Below are 14,853 nucleotides of genomic sequence, written 5' to 3'. Positions count from 1 at the left end.
TGTAAAATAAGCTATAATTATCTTTTATTGATTTAAAGGCTATTAAATATTACTTCAAGTTCTTTGACTGAGCTCTTGATGTGAGCGAAACCAAATGCGCGACAGTTATAAAATATTTACATATTTAAATCGTTAAAGCCTCAAAGAGTGATATAAGGTATTTCTCCCAACTTCTTGGCATGCTTTCGTGGTGTGGTGGTCTGCACGCTCAGTGCGTATTTGAGAGGCCCATGGTTCGATTTCCGGCAAAGACGTTGCATATTTTTCATCTTTCCTGCTTCGAAAATTACCTAATGACTCTACAAGTGGCGCCCTAACTAATTTGGCGATTGGGTCCCCTAAATACCCCAGTCGCCCTTTAAAAGGGGGAGTATATAAGGTGTTTCTCCCACCTTCTTGGCATTCCTTCGTGGTGTAGTGGTCTGCACACTGGGCCGGTATTCCAGAGGTTCGCGGTTCGATTCCCGGCGAACGCTCTGTTAATTTTTCCTCTCTCTTGCTTCCAAAAAATTACTAATGTCTCTATAGAGATTTGTTTTATTTCAAATTTAATCTTAATCCCATTCCATAATATAAATAATAAAAAATATTAAAATTTGTTTTCAACGAAAATTTATAGTATTTATTGTAGTAGTTGTTCTTATATCGTATTTAGTGTAATTCTTTTTACGTAAATATAGTTTAAGGGATTAAAATAATATTCTTGTTACGCATTATAATTTTGCGCCGGATTCTATCTTCTTGACAGATAATTAGATTTTCTTGCATTACAAATCGAAATCTATATCGACGATACAGAACACGCAAGAACGTGATTTATCATATTTTCATTTTCCACAAGTTGAAGAAAGCGGTCTCATTTGCTTGCTGCTATGAATATGTCTAAACGACTCAACATTAATAGCCTCACAGAGAGTTAAAAAATAAATAAACGAGCAGTTACAGTTTAATAAATGCTTCTAAGCTGTTCATAAAGAAGTACAAAAAACTTATATTCCTGTATCTGGTCTTGAAAATGTGTTTATGGAGCAACCGAAATTAGTGTAAAACTTTCTGGAGGTTTTAAAAGCACAGCCTGTTTACTCCTAGCCCTGCAAGACTTGAAGCTTTACAGGCCCCCAAAATTATCTTATAATTCCTTGGTATCAATAAAAAGGCACGGGAATCTGCTTGAAAGAACCTAGGATCCTAGATTGCAAGTTGATTTTCTGTAAGTTGTTATTGATTTGAAACGGTAATTTAACATATGAAAAAAATGTGCTAGTCTGTTTACCGGTATGAGAAGTTAAGGATATATGTGAAAAGAGGCAGTTACTTTTAAAGATTTCACTGAAATGCAATTCTTGAGGCATTTTAATTCTGTGGGCTGTTCATACATTAAACTTTATAATAAACTATGCAACAAAACTCGGTGGAAAGACTACCATTCTTTGGTTCTCCAACGATTTCAATAATTCTTTTGAGAACCATCAAATGCCATTAGATACTAATAACAGAAGTAAAACTGAAGCAGTTTGATTCCTACAAATCAGATCAAAGAAATTTATGATTCATTGCATGAAATTATGAGTTACGATAACTTTGGGAAAACAACAAGTTAAAGAAAAAAAATTAAAAGGATAACAAGATGAAGAAATTTTTAATTAAATTTAAAGATTTTAACTCTTCGTTTTCTTTGATAATTTGACATCATGTGCTTTGTAGAGTCATTAGATTATTTTGAAGCAGAAGACGTGAAAAATGAACAATGCCGTCGCCGGAACCCGAACCTGGACCTCTCAAATACGCGCCGATTGTGTTACCGTCACACTACGAAGGAATGTGGAAAGAAGAGAAAAATTACCTTATAACTTATCCGAATAAATGTTATTAACAAACAACTGCATCTTCCAATGCGAATACTAAAACTGCTTCTTACGTCGCCTAAATATTAAAATACACTATTAGTATTTGGAATAGAACGAAAGTATAAAAATATGCTTAAAACTGAAAAAGCATAGTAATTAGTAATGATGACATAGATGCGGGTTCAGAACTTTTCCTCCGGTAAAATTCGAACCAAAATGACACGACACTTTCTACATAATAGCCTGATTAATATCGACAGATAAACTTAGAAATGAACATGCATTTTAGATACATTTGGTTAATGCACGGACTTCGTGACTTAGACTTTTTGAATAATTAAAAAATAGACATTGCAAATTTTTGTTTCGTTACTATCTGACAGAAATAAATAATGAAAATTTAGGAAATAGGCTTTCAAAAATCTTTTGAACAATGGTAACAAGAAATTACATATGCGTTGAAATCTACAACGAAATATGACCAAAGAGAGAGCTGCAGCAAGTATAGATTAAAATCCAAAGGCCGTAGGGGTAAACTTGCTTCAATTTCTCCCAGCTGTTAACCGCAGGAATGAAACTTGTGTTAGTATGTAACTAGCTGTGAATAGTAAAATAATATTTTATAGTTTTTAGGTTTCATTCTATTACTTTATCTCACAGTGGCATCTTTGATTGATGCTGGGAGCTGTGAATAATTATTTTAAAATAAGCTTTTATTATACTCAACTATGAATAGAAAAGAGCGTACTTCTTGCTTTACAATAACACCAACAACTTTTAGTGGAACTTAAGAATCGTAACACAAGTCTAAAAAAAAAAGAGAAATGCTGGACTAGTATTTTAAGTTAAGGTTAACTAGGTCGATTCGACAACCTACCGGGCGTGATAACTATTAAATGCTCGAAAAGGCGTATCAGCAACTCCGCATAACAGCAAGGTCAGAATCGTAACGTCCATTGGCTAGAAAAAACACACTCTGAATAAACTCCAAGATTCATCCGTTTATCCCTTTGGGTACATTTGACGAGTGAGACTCGTCATCTGTTTACTTAGGCGAAGGTACGGTGGACGAGTCTGTCTCGTCATCTGAATTTAAAAAAAAACACCCTACAAAACGGTGTAGTATGTGTTATAAACATAAAATGAGAAAACAAACCACTTGACAATGCAAGCAATGCCAGGTACCTTTGCATTTACCGACATGTTTTGAAAAATACCACACGGTACAAAATTATTAGACCTCAAGTTGGTTCTTGTTCTATATAAATATTTCTATTTTGTTTCATTTATATATTTATTTATATTTTGTAATTAAATGCTGTTTCAAAAATATATTTATATCACAAATATAATTATATTCCAAATAAAATGAATTACTTTTACATATTAATCCATATAGCGACAAATTAAATCCGTCCCATGGGCATAAAAATCTTCAAATAATTCAGTGTTCAAAGGCTTAAATACTCACTTCACTTAATTTTAAATTTATATCCTGGCGAAGAATTGCGAGGGGAAGTTGAGGAGTTCAGGAAACATAACAAAGATTTGAATAATTGGTTAAATGAACTAAAGAAAACCCTACAAATTCATTAAAAATTCATTAGTTCAATAAAGTGAATAATTTTAAAAAGTAATTCAGCTATACTTCTCGATAACATTTTCAACAAGCACATTTTCGTATCATAAGTATGCGAAATGAAGTATTTTTAATTTGCTAATTGTAAATTTTGGAGAGAATACACAATAAAAATGCTAAGATTATAAATACGAAACTGATATTAAACTTTACTTACCAATACAAAAAGACAGCGGTGTTGCTTACGCTGTTAAATTAATCAGTACTGTCAGAAACCGTAAGATATGAAATACAATTCTGCAGCAAGACGTGTTTCTTCTCCCATGCTTATCAGCTAGTTCCCTACTTCTATATTGTCTGTCTTAACCTGCATATTTCCGGAGCGTATTGAATTGGAAACAATAGCAGTAAAGGCAGACTAAATAAAAAATTAGCCTATTATTTCAAACTTCAGATAAAGCTTTATAATGGGCCAAATTACAAAGGAAATTTTAATCTCCAATAATAGTTATTGTGTGGAAAAGGTAAATTAGAATGTGGTGAAAACAACAGCAACCATTTCGTTCGTGCTAGGTAAAGGGGGGAAAATGGAAAAAAGAAACAAAGCACTTCTGCAATCAGAAGGAAAGAAGAAATTTCAAGGAAAATGCAACGTAAAAATGTCTTCCCCCCAAAAAAACTGGAAATTTCAATAATTCTTAATCTTTCAAGTGCACAGAAATCTACATAAATGCATAATTTTATTTAAACAAAACACATAATTTTTTTCAATTTTATTTACCATCACGTTTTATGTTGCCAGATGCAATATTCTAAAGCTTTGATCCAATGCAAAATAAGCTAAAATTAATCAGAAAAAGCAATCTTTCTTTTTTTTTTTTTTTTTTTTTTTTTTTTTTTTTTTTTTTTCCTGTAAATTTACGTAGCATTGTGCACTGCATGGGACAAATGATAACATATTACGCTTTACAGATGTTGGGAAAATATGTAATGCGTAATATTATATATCATTTGATGAAAAAAGCTAAGATAAATAGCAGGCTGTGTGGTAGAATGCTAATAATTCAGATTTCAATATCGCTTGTTCTTTTACCTGGATTAAGAAAAGTTCATCTAATTAATTTGTTTAAGTTCAATATTCAAAGCATAAAATTAAGAAGCGAAAAGCTTTCATACAAAATATTCCGTTGTTAAATTTATGATTATATTATTTTACGCCAATGAAATAAAGTGCTTTAGTTTACTTTTAATTGAACCCAAACGCAAATAAGTTATATATTTAGTTTTATAAGAATAAAAAATAATTTTTTGCTTACCTTTGGAGCACTAAAAATAAAAACAAAATTATGGGCTTATTTTTAAAGCGTACTTATGTAAAACAAATTTTAAGTGAAAGGAGTTTGGAATAATAAAAAAATAATTTTAATATATAATTTGATCAAAAAATGTATTTTATCTTTTGTTTCACGGAGCTAAAAATATTATTGCGTGCCTAAGGGTTCGTAATGGATCGAATGCACAAGTCGATAGAAAGTTAATAAAATTTATTCTTATCCCAAGAAATAAGACAAAATCCTCAGAGAAATTCGTACAATATCGCAATATCTCACAGTAGTTATATTTTAAACTACTAACACGCTAAATAGAACTCAATTCAAAACAGAGGAAGCTAATCTGATCTCACCGCGAATTCGCGAAAATCAACAACAAGAACTAAGCAAACAACTACTAAACAACTAAACTGAGATGTTTTCCTCCAGCTTTTATAAGCTTTTTAATCCCGCACGAGAATATTCTGATATTTTTTCGATTTTTCTGGATAGCAAAAGAGTACAGTTACGAGATATGTATTTATTGAAATGTTAAATACGCGTGCTCCTGTATTTTAATTTTTTCGGCGTAGCTTTATCTTCAAATAAGTCTCGTGCTGCATCGCACGGAAATATGAAACAATTTTAATTAAAAATTTTACTATAAGTAGGTAAATAAATACAAAATCCGTAACACTATTGTACTCTTGCAGAACGCGGATTTTGGAATACGATTTTGCGCATACACGTTATTTTAATTGTAACTTCATTATTATCTTATTTATCATTACTTAATTATTATATTAATTATCATTTAGCCGCATTACCGTGGATCGTCGGCATCATAACATTGCATCCAAATGTAAATGTTTTATTTTTCCCATCTAATACCTTTCTTAATTCAACCAGAGAATCATGAGAACACAAAAACATTCAAAGGCTATTATGTAAGGCATGTTTTCACTTGTTCAAATGAAGCACGAGACGAAGGAATTCACGATATGCTAATGGCACTTTGGAAGCAATTATATATAAGCCACTGTACAGAAATGATGAAACTCGCATGGGTACAAATTAATCAACATTGAATGCTTGTTAACATCAGTTTTGGCCAGAAATTGTAAAACATTTTAAGGAATTTTAATCGACCGAAAATGAAGCCACAGAAATTGCACGAATTTCAAACGCAATTAATTGGCGGCGAAGGATTTTCAGATATGGAAGAAAGGGAAATCAAAGAATTAATCGAGAATGACGATCGAGAAATGACAAATTAAAAATTGGATTATCACGTATAACTAACCTACAATGAAATCAGCGATAGTGAAGAAGATAAAACAGCTTTGACTTACAAGAAATTACACGAATTGTTAGCAGAAATTGGCCTAAATGGAAAAAGAACAGGGGCACTGTATGAAAGGCATTAAAAAACTCTGTGTTCAGTACTTTTGAAACTTTCAAAGCGTGGTGTCAGTCATTACCCTAAGCAAAAATCGCCAATTTCTAAAAAAATAATTGTATCATGTGCCTATTTTTTTAAGAAGTTGTAAGGTTTATCCTTAGTTTATAACAGTTATTTTAAGTTTGTACTTCTTACACTTTTGTACTTCTTAATTTGTTTTCAGTAACTTACTAAAAATCAGTGTAAATGAAAAGGAATGTAATTAAATATGACTCCAACTATTAATAAACTCTATTTATGTGTATAAACTGATTTCTTTAAATACAACGTGAAAATCGAAAAAAATTTTCACCTTTAAACTGGGAAGTTTATGTATATATATATTTGCTGAGCTCAATATATATATATATATATTTGCTAAGCAAATATTTTTATGTGCATTATCAATCAACTTCTATGCTATGCTTATTCGAAAATTGAAATTATTTGAGATAAGAGACGAACAGAAAGAGGTGGTGTATTGAAAGTGATCAAATTTCTGACTGTAAATGAAATAGTGCTGGAACAAACAATGTTTTAATTAATTAAAATACACCTAAATTAATTTTAAATGCAATTTATGTACGAGAATAAATGCCTAAAATAAGAGAAGAAATCATGTAAGCTGCTGAGTGGTTTTAAATAAAATGTTTTGAATATGAAATTTTAACAGACATCTGTTAAAATTTCAAACTTTGCTTTTTGAAAAAATGAATAAAACTACAAATTAATATTATTAATATTGATTATAAGTGTCTTCGAGAAAAGACATTATAATTAATTCATGTATTAAAATTGTTTTGAGCGTGTTTTAAAAAACAAACAAAAAAAAATAGGTAAACAAAAATTCTACTTGCATTTCATGATTTTTTTGCAATATTTCTAGCCAGATAAGGTTTTAAACAAAAGCTTGTAATTTATGTTTATATTAATCAATTTAGCAATACCAAGTTTTATTTTATATATATATACATTGAAATTCAGTAATAAAATTTTTAAGAAATTTGAAATGATTTAATGACCATTCAGACAGTTTACATTCTTTAAACTGCGTTTTCTCAGTTTGCAATTTTTCAATATACCCTTTTACGTAAATTCCTAAAACTTGTACAAATATGTAACTAATTATTTAATAATTTTACTGCTTATTTAAAATTATACACTTAATAGAAACAAGGATGGGTTTTGAAAAATAGTGAAAAGAAAAGTTATTGGAAGTGAATATGTGTTTGAAATCATTTTTTTTTAAAGTTTCTATATAAAAATTTGCTTTTTATTTTTTTCTCAGAACTAATTCATTAACTGAAAAATCGATCCGTAAAGTTATTAAGAACACTAATAAATACAATAAAAGAATTTAAGTCGAAAATATTGAAAATTGTGGAAGGAAAATAAACTTTTAATTGTTTAAATAAAAAAAATTAAACAAAATTACTGGCAAAATTTTTTCAGCTTAAATTTATTTTGTCTTATAAAACCACTTAATATTATTCATAAAAAGAAGATGAAAGTTCTTAAATAAAAAGAACGTTCAAATGGTACCATGTCCCCTTAATATTACAGGCCAACTAGTTAAAAATTGTGTTAGTTTCGGCTAAATCTCTTTAATTAGTCAAGCATTAGTTAAGTTCTTATTTCTTACATTTTTGAATTTAGATCCAAATGGAGGCTTTGTTGAACGTCCTGAGAAAGGGACCATTTGTACATTTTATTGTGAGCAATAAAAGGTTATCTATTACCTTTTCTTGAGTTCTAAGTTTCTGTTTCTGGACTTCAGCGATTATTCGCTTAGTAGCTCACTAGGTTCCTCCACACTTAGTTAACAGATGAAAGGGAGGATCGCTACAAAGTAATAATAAGCCTTTCCAATAGCATTTTTTTTTCCTTTTCCAATTTGAATTACAATATTTAGGTTTGTTTAAATTGTGCATACTTTTTTAATTTGAATTAAGCGTAACACATTTATTTCGACAGAAATGTAACCTTGCGAAACGCGATTTTGCGTGCTAACAGTGTATTAATGACGTGACCCACGCTTTCGACAGAGATTTACTGTATTTCTTAAATTGCATAATCTTTAGTTTAGAAATAAAATACGATCAACAAGAACAAATATTCTTTCACGTGAGCTTCAGTAAATATGTTGTTATACATTTACATAAAATAAAATAAAGGGAGAAAAAGAAAAAAAAATCAATTTTCCGGAATTTTCCAATACCTGGAGCAGTGGTAGTCAAATGGGTACCTGCCGCCCACTAGTGGGTGTTCCACCTTTTAAGGTGGACGTTAGAGAAGCAACCAAACGGCGATGTGATCCAGCGACCGAAATGCCTGATCTTGACTGACCCTCACCAGGAAATGAGAAGGACGCCTCACATACCGGATAAAACTCGCAGCCTTCCAGAAGCGCAGACTTCAACTGCGTAAGTTTTGTTCGCAGTACGTAAGTGAAGCTAAATCGTTAAGGAATTGAAACTAAAGTCCGTGCGTATTTAGATTTCTGAGAGGAAGCACGTTTTACAGCTTGAAACTAAATATTGTGAAATGAGCTATGTCCCAAAAACGAAATATACACTTGGCTATTCCCCAAAGTATCTAAACATTGTTTTCGTAGAATCTGTTGCAAATAAACCACATCCAGAGTGTTTATTGTGCTATAAAATATTATCCATTAAAGTAATGAAGCCAAGTGGATTGCGAGAACAACTTTCTACAAAGCCTCCAAACGACAAGGGCAAGGCCATTGAATATTTTCAGGAAATGATTCATAAAATGTTTCAAAATTGTTCAACTATCGTTGCATCATTTCAGAAACAACATACAATGAACGAAGGTAGATTAATTGCCAGTTATCGCATTTCACAATTAATTGCAAAAAATGGTAAAAGCTATAATACAAGAGAACCTGTAATAATACTCTGTGAAAAGAACATATCTCAACATTAATGCATCAGAATATAATACTCGTAATTTTAAAAACGCTGCTTCTAAGAGATAGCACAATAAAGCGACGAATTAATGAAATGGCATTTAATGTTAAAACAAAATTATAAGTATTCGCCTAAACTCTTAATTTTCCATACAGTTGGGCGAAGCTACCATTGCAGATAATGATGCTTCATTGATGGCATTTGTTTGCTATTTTGATTTTAAAAAAATAATATATTAGGAGAAGAAGTACTATTCGCAATAAATCTCATCACAGATACAAAAGGTTTATCTATATTTAATACTGTGAGAACATACTTTACAAAAAATAATATTCCTGTGAATAATATTGTATGCGCTACTGATGAAGCACCATCAATGGTAGGTCGCTACCGTTTATCTGTTGCTTATTTAAAGCAGAAAGGGCCAAATGTTTTAAGCATTCGTTGTGTGGTACACAGGCAGCATCTTGTAGGATAACATATAAGTACAAGTCTCCATTCATCACTAACTATAATAATTTGAGCCGTAACAAGATCAAATCCAATGCAAAAGAATCACAGAATGTTTCGGCAGCTTTTCCAGAACAATTATGAAGATTAAGTTACTTTTGCAAACAAAAGTGTGGTGGCTGTCAAAGGCTATACCTTTGGCTAGAATTGCTGCATTACATGACAGTGTCATACAGTTTTATGAAAATAATAATGAGACCATTCTGTGCCAACAGTTAAAAACAGTAACGAATGATGCCTTTTACTTGGTAGATATTTTCAAGAGATTTAACGATGTCAATATGGAGCTTCAAGGAGCTAACAAAGTATTGGGCTATTATTTGTTGACAAACTTCAGCTACTTCTTCATAATCTATTGAAGGTAGAATTTCGTCAGTTTCTTCAATTATCATCTATAAAAGATGATGTAACTCCAGAGGATATTCACAGATTCTAAAGTAGACATGGTAAAACGATTTTAAGATATTTTGAAATTGAAGGTGTATGACTGGATGAAAAAATTCTATTACCGTAAATATTAAAGAAGCTGATACAACTTGTCAAGAAGTGCTAGAAATTAGTCACGGTGAAGAAATTCGACTCTGAAGAATATGAACACTAAGGAAAAATAAAAATATGCCGGTCTTATATTCAAACACGTAGGAAATGGTATTGAATTTATAGAGTCTTGTGTATTCTTTGGGAACATACACTCTTAAGACTTATGTCGAAGATTAAGCAGCGAATTCTCCCTATGTCTTTAAGAATAAATACTGCAGATGAAAGGTTTAAATAACCTTTATATTTATATCTAAATTAAAAGAGATACATGCCCTTCGTGCTCACAAATCATCACCACTTGTGGCTACGTAACAGAAAATAAGAATGTAACAATTCACTAGTAAATTAAGATAAGTTGATTACTAGCTCATTAGCTTACTAACGCTAAATCGACAGCACACAGCCGAGAAACCTCAGTATAAACTGAAAGGTGTCGAACACCGAACTAGAGAGCTAATCTTAAATCGCAACATAAACACGGCAACTAAGTCCGCTACTACTACTTTGAACGCAGTTTAAATACTGCTTCTGGAACACGTTTAAAATTTACATCTGCGTCATACAAAATTTACATTCAGGCAGAAAACTGAAGTCAGGAAAAACAGGTCAGGAAAAACAGGTCAAACTAAAATTAAGTCAAACTAAAATTAACTGGTTAGAATAAAGTAAAAACCTACAAGTATATTGATACCTTTCCGTGCCTCATATCTTATAGAATCAGGATTTTCTGCTATTAATCATATTATGACCAAAGAAAGAAACCTGCTGAATATTTCCGAAAGGGAAGACCTTCATTTGTTCCTCACAAACATTGTACCGGATGTTCACTATTTAGTTTCCCAGCATCAGTCTCGGGGATCCCACTAATAATTCAATTAAGTAATGTAATTTCTGAGTATGCAAAGTTTAAACAAAAAGCGAGATTTAACTATAGTAAGTCATTTTATAAAGATTTATTCTGCCAAACATATTAAAAATCCGATATAAAGTACATGGTAAGTAATTATCATTATACGCTTTAACGTGCTGTAATTCTGCTTTATAAATCTTATAGAGTTACTTACCTAATTTATAAATCACCATTAGTGTGGAACCGTTGGATGGATAGAAAATTTTACCACTAAAATCAGAGGCACTAAAGTGGGCTGTAGGCATAAAAAGATTGACTACCCCTGATCTGAATCTTATTATTATTAAATTTACAAAATATAATTTTATCGCACGAAAGAGAAGATAACGTCTTGATTGTATGAGTTCTAGTTACAAATATCTAAGGTTATTACTTAAATTAACCAATTATTTATAATTTCAACCTTTACTATAACTTCTCCATTCCGTTTCTTCACCATAAATGTAAATGAGTTAGAGAGTATTTAAGATGACGTTTTGGGATTGAAAAATAAAGAACGCTTTTGCCTTTCGAGCCCACGTTACTTTATGTTCCGCCATCTCTGATGAGTTAGTAATTATTCGGCTTTGCATTATTTGCTACCTACATTTAAATTGTTAAGCCAGTTAAAGTTTTGAACTAACTTCACTTTCAATTCAGTTGTGTAGTCTTTGACTACTAGTCTACAGTTTAATTTAAATTTAACTGTTACTTTAGATACATCGCCACAAATGGTGTTTGCTCTGTTAAGAACTAGACAAGCATTTATATTCAAAGTTTGTGTTAAATAAAATGGTTATTTTAAAACCTTTCCAAGTCTTTGTAGTTAATTACAGACACGACGATAACAGAGACTTTAGAGCGAGTTTATGCTTCCGAAGTAAGTGAAATTCTATCAATGTAAGAAATTCATAAAATGAAGCTGTGAATATTGATACACCAAATGCTTGCATGTAGAAAGCAGCAGTTGTAGTAAAACAAGATTTATCTTGCCTATTTCGGTTTCATGCGCTCAGATTAGCCTATTACTTGATGTATCTCAAAATTACACAAGTTTTCTCGTGAACATTTCCATTAATATTTAGAATTTGCAAAGAAAAAGGAAAACCCAGTTTATTAATGTAAGGAAGAAAAATTAATTATGTCATTATAAAGATTCAGTGTAATGTTATATTAAGGATCAGAAATTTCGCATTTGTGACCATTAAATTCCGCGAAAAAATTAAAATCATTACATAAAATCGAATGAGCAATCAAAGATTATTTTTATAGTTATCATTTTATCGTTATATAAAACACTGATAATTAAATCATGTTGAAGTACTATATGAATTGCCATGAAATGATTCTTTTCGGAGATGATATCCCGTAACCCGTGTTTACCATAAGAGGTTCTAGCTTATTTAAAGCTTTATTAAAAAAAAAAAAAGAAAGAAAGAAAGCTAAAATTTACCATAAATTCTGCACTAAAATGAGCAGTGAGCTCTTTACTTGTATGGGGTATCCTTTTATCCATTCAGAATTTATGCATGTTCTTAATTAAACTCTTTCACTGATTTTCATAAATTCATCTCAAGACATGAATTATGTTCCATAATTATGCTGGTGACCTAAGACGTTTCACTGCAGACTGCTAATTATGAATTTCCTGGCGTCAAAGAAATTTATGATTGCAGGGAAAAAACTACGGATACAAGATCACTGTCCATAATACTGGGAAACAACGATGCAAACAGATGATCAGAGGCTACGGAAAGCTAGAGACACATTTTCATCGAAAGACTGTATAGACAGAAAGAGGAATAGTCGTAAGTGCCAAATGTTTTTGAAAAAAAAATACTTCTTTATATTTCTATCACTATTTAAATCGTACCAAGAATTTACCCGTCAAAAAAAAAATGCTTAAGTAAATTTAAATAAAATAGTACAAAAATTATGTTGTCATCTAAAAATCACTGATTTGCTACTTCATCTAAGTGAGACTTATACCATGTAACTGAAGGAACTTTCTCGAGAAAGCCCTTAATCTTAGAAACAAATTATAATCATATATTAAGAAATATAAAATTAGTTTCCCGGATTAGTCTTCGTCGTTTAGCTATACTGCAAGCTGTCGAATGCTATGGTTGTACGCGTTTTCATCATGGTAAGCTCTTTATACAATGAGGACAGATAATGTAATATTTACTAAAATTTTGGTTACCTGAAAACCGCTGATATTATTCTCGTTTTATTCTTTTAGCATTTGTGATATTTTAATATAGCTAGAATTATTACTGGTTATTACAGTCTCGTTTCTTACAGCAGATTTATTTAGTTTTATTATTTTTGTACCATTCTAGGGTTGGCTAATTTCCTACAGTGTTTAGTAACATGTTTTCCCAATGCTAAAAAAAAGAGCGGAAAAAAATGTTGCAAAATTTAAGATTATAAAACGCTAGCAAAATATATTAATTCTTGTTATTTATAGTTCGTTGGAGTGTTTATTTATAGAATTGATGACCTTTAAAGCTCTCTTAAGAGGCAGCTTTTTTTTTTTTTTTTTTTTTTTTTTTTTCATATTCTTTAAGAGCTAAAACATTATGAGTGGTAATGTTGGAGAGTAAGGAAAGACTACTGATGTGCAGCGATAAAAAATTAATTTGGCAGATATTCTAGGGAGCCACGTGTGTCCACATGTTGAATACTTTCTCCCAAATCTGTAAAAGCACGCAGGAATCGAGCACTGTTCAATGAAACTTTCTGTGGCCACGGAAGACTGTTATTTGTATTCAAAATGTGGTTGTGGAAAACAAAGATTTGGTCTTTTGTCAGCGTGATGAACGTTTTAAGAAGCTGCCTAGGCTTTGAACTAGAGTTTATGAAAATCACCTTTAAGTTTAGGTGCAGATTCATTAAGTAGGCTGTTGATGTAATTCAATGATAGTATCATTTCTGGCCAGGTATAAGCCTTTTCACTGAAAGATATTTAAAAAAATTAATGAAACGAACAAAAGTTTCAACAAAGACATAATTTTGATTAATTAATAAAATAATGATTTTGATCACGTTGTCAGTGTTTAGGAAATATAATATTTTGAATAATCAACTCTCCCACAATAGAATTTAAACTCTGGTCTTCCAGCAGCTGGCGAAATTTATTGACAGCGAGAGAACTTGGCAGGTATGTCTTTAATTCTTTGAAACATATACATTATTTCGAAAATATATAAAAACTACATTTCCGCTGAGGACGTTTACAAATCCTATAGTATACAGAATCTTTTAGTAAATAGTTGTTTACTTTTATTTAATACCTTTTAGAGAAACAAAAAGGAAATTAATCCTGAAGAAAATTCTCCAAATTATAGGACAGAAATCACTCTCGAGCAAAATCATCGATTTTAAAAGAGTATTTCTTAAAAAAAAAAAAAAAAAAAAAAAAAAAATTTGAAACTTAGCATTAATACTTCGGTATCAATGTTCATCTGACCTAAAAGGTATCTTTTAAACTTGAAATTTAACTTTGTAACTATCATCAGCAAAATTTCCATACGATCTTCAAATATTTTAATTATAGATATTTAGGCTAATTTGGAAAAGCCAATGATTTTTTGATTAATTTGTCACTGGAAAACACTTTTCTGTTTGAAAGTTTTTTTAACTTGAAGAGTATAAAAATTTAGCTTTCATATTGTGGGGATTTAGTTAAGTCATTTAACAGTTAATTTTATTTTGAAGCAACTTTTATATTATTCTCACTTTTTCACTTTTTTGCTGGAATGTAAATGGTGGTGGTGTTGTGTGGTGTATTCAATTATGGCAAAG

At 30.8% G+C, this 14,853-nt stretch overlaps 1 protein-coding gene across 2 annotated transcripts in view; it reads left to right on the top strand.

The window, feature by feature from the left end:
• The window catches only part of LOC118193045 (uncharacterized), a 39,683-nt gene that overhangs the window by 12,178 nt on the left and 12,652 nt on the right, over window positions 1-14,853 (top strand). Inside the window, exon 1 of one of the 2 annotated variants that reach the window (XM_035364084.2) lies at window positions 12,718-12,854. The exons of the other annotated variant lie outside the window; for it this stretch is intronic. The gene's annotated coding sequence lies outside the window, so the exon portion shown is untranslated. Of the gene's footprint in view, window positions 1-12,717; window positions 12,855-14,853 lie in introns of those variants that run through there. 2 annotated transcript variants of the gene reach the window in all.

This window comes from Stegodyphus dumicola, chromosome 3 (assembly GCF_044657685.1).
Source record: "Stegodyphus dumicola isolate Sdum_Otavi_A_Nest chromosome 3, ASM4465768v1".
In the NCBI taxonomy this organism is placed as follows: Eukaryota; Metazoa; Arthropoda; class Arachnida; order Araneae; family Eresidae; genus Stegodyphus; species Stegodyphus dumicola.
This window is presented reverse-complemented; position numbering and strand designations above follow the sequence as displayed.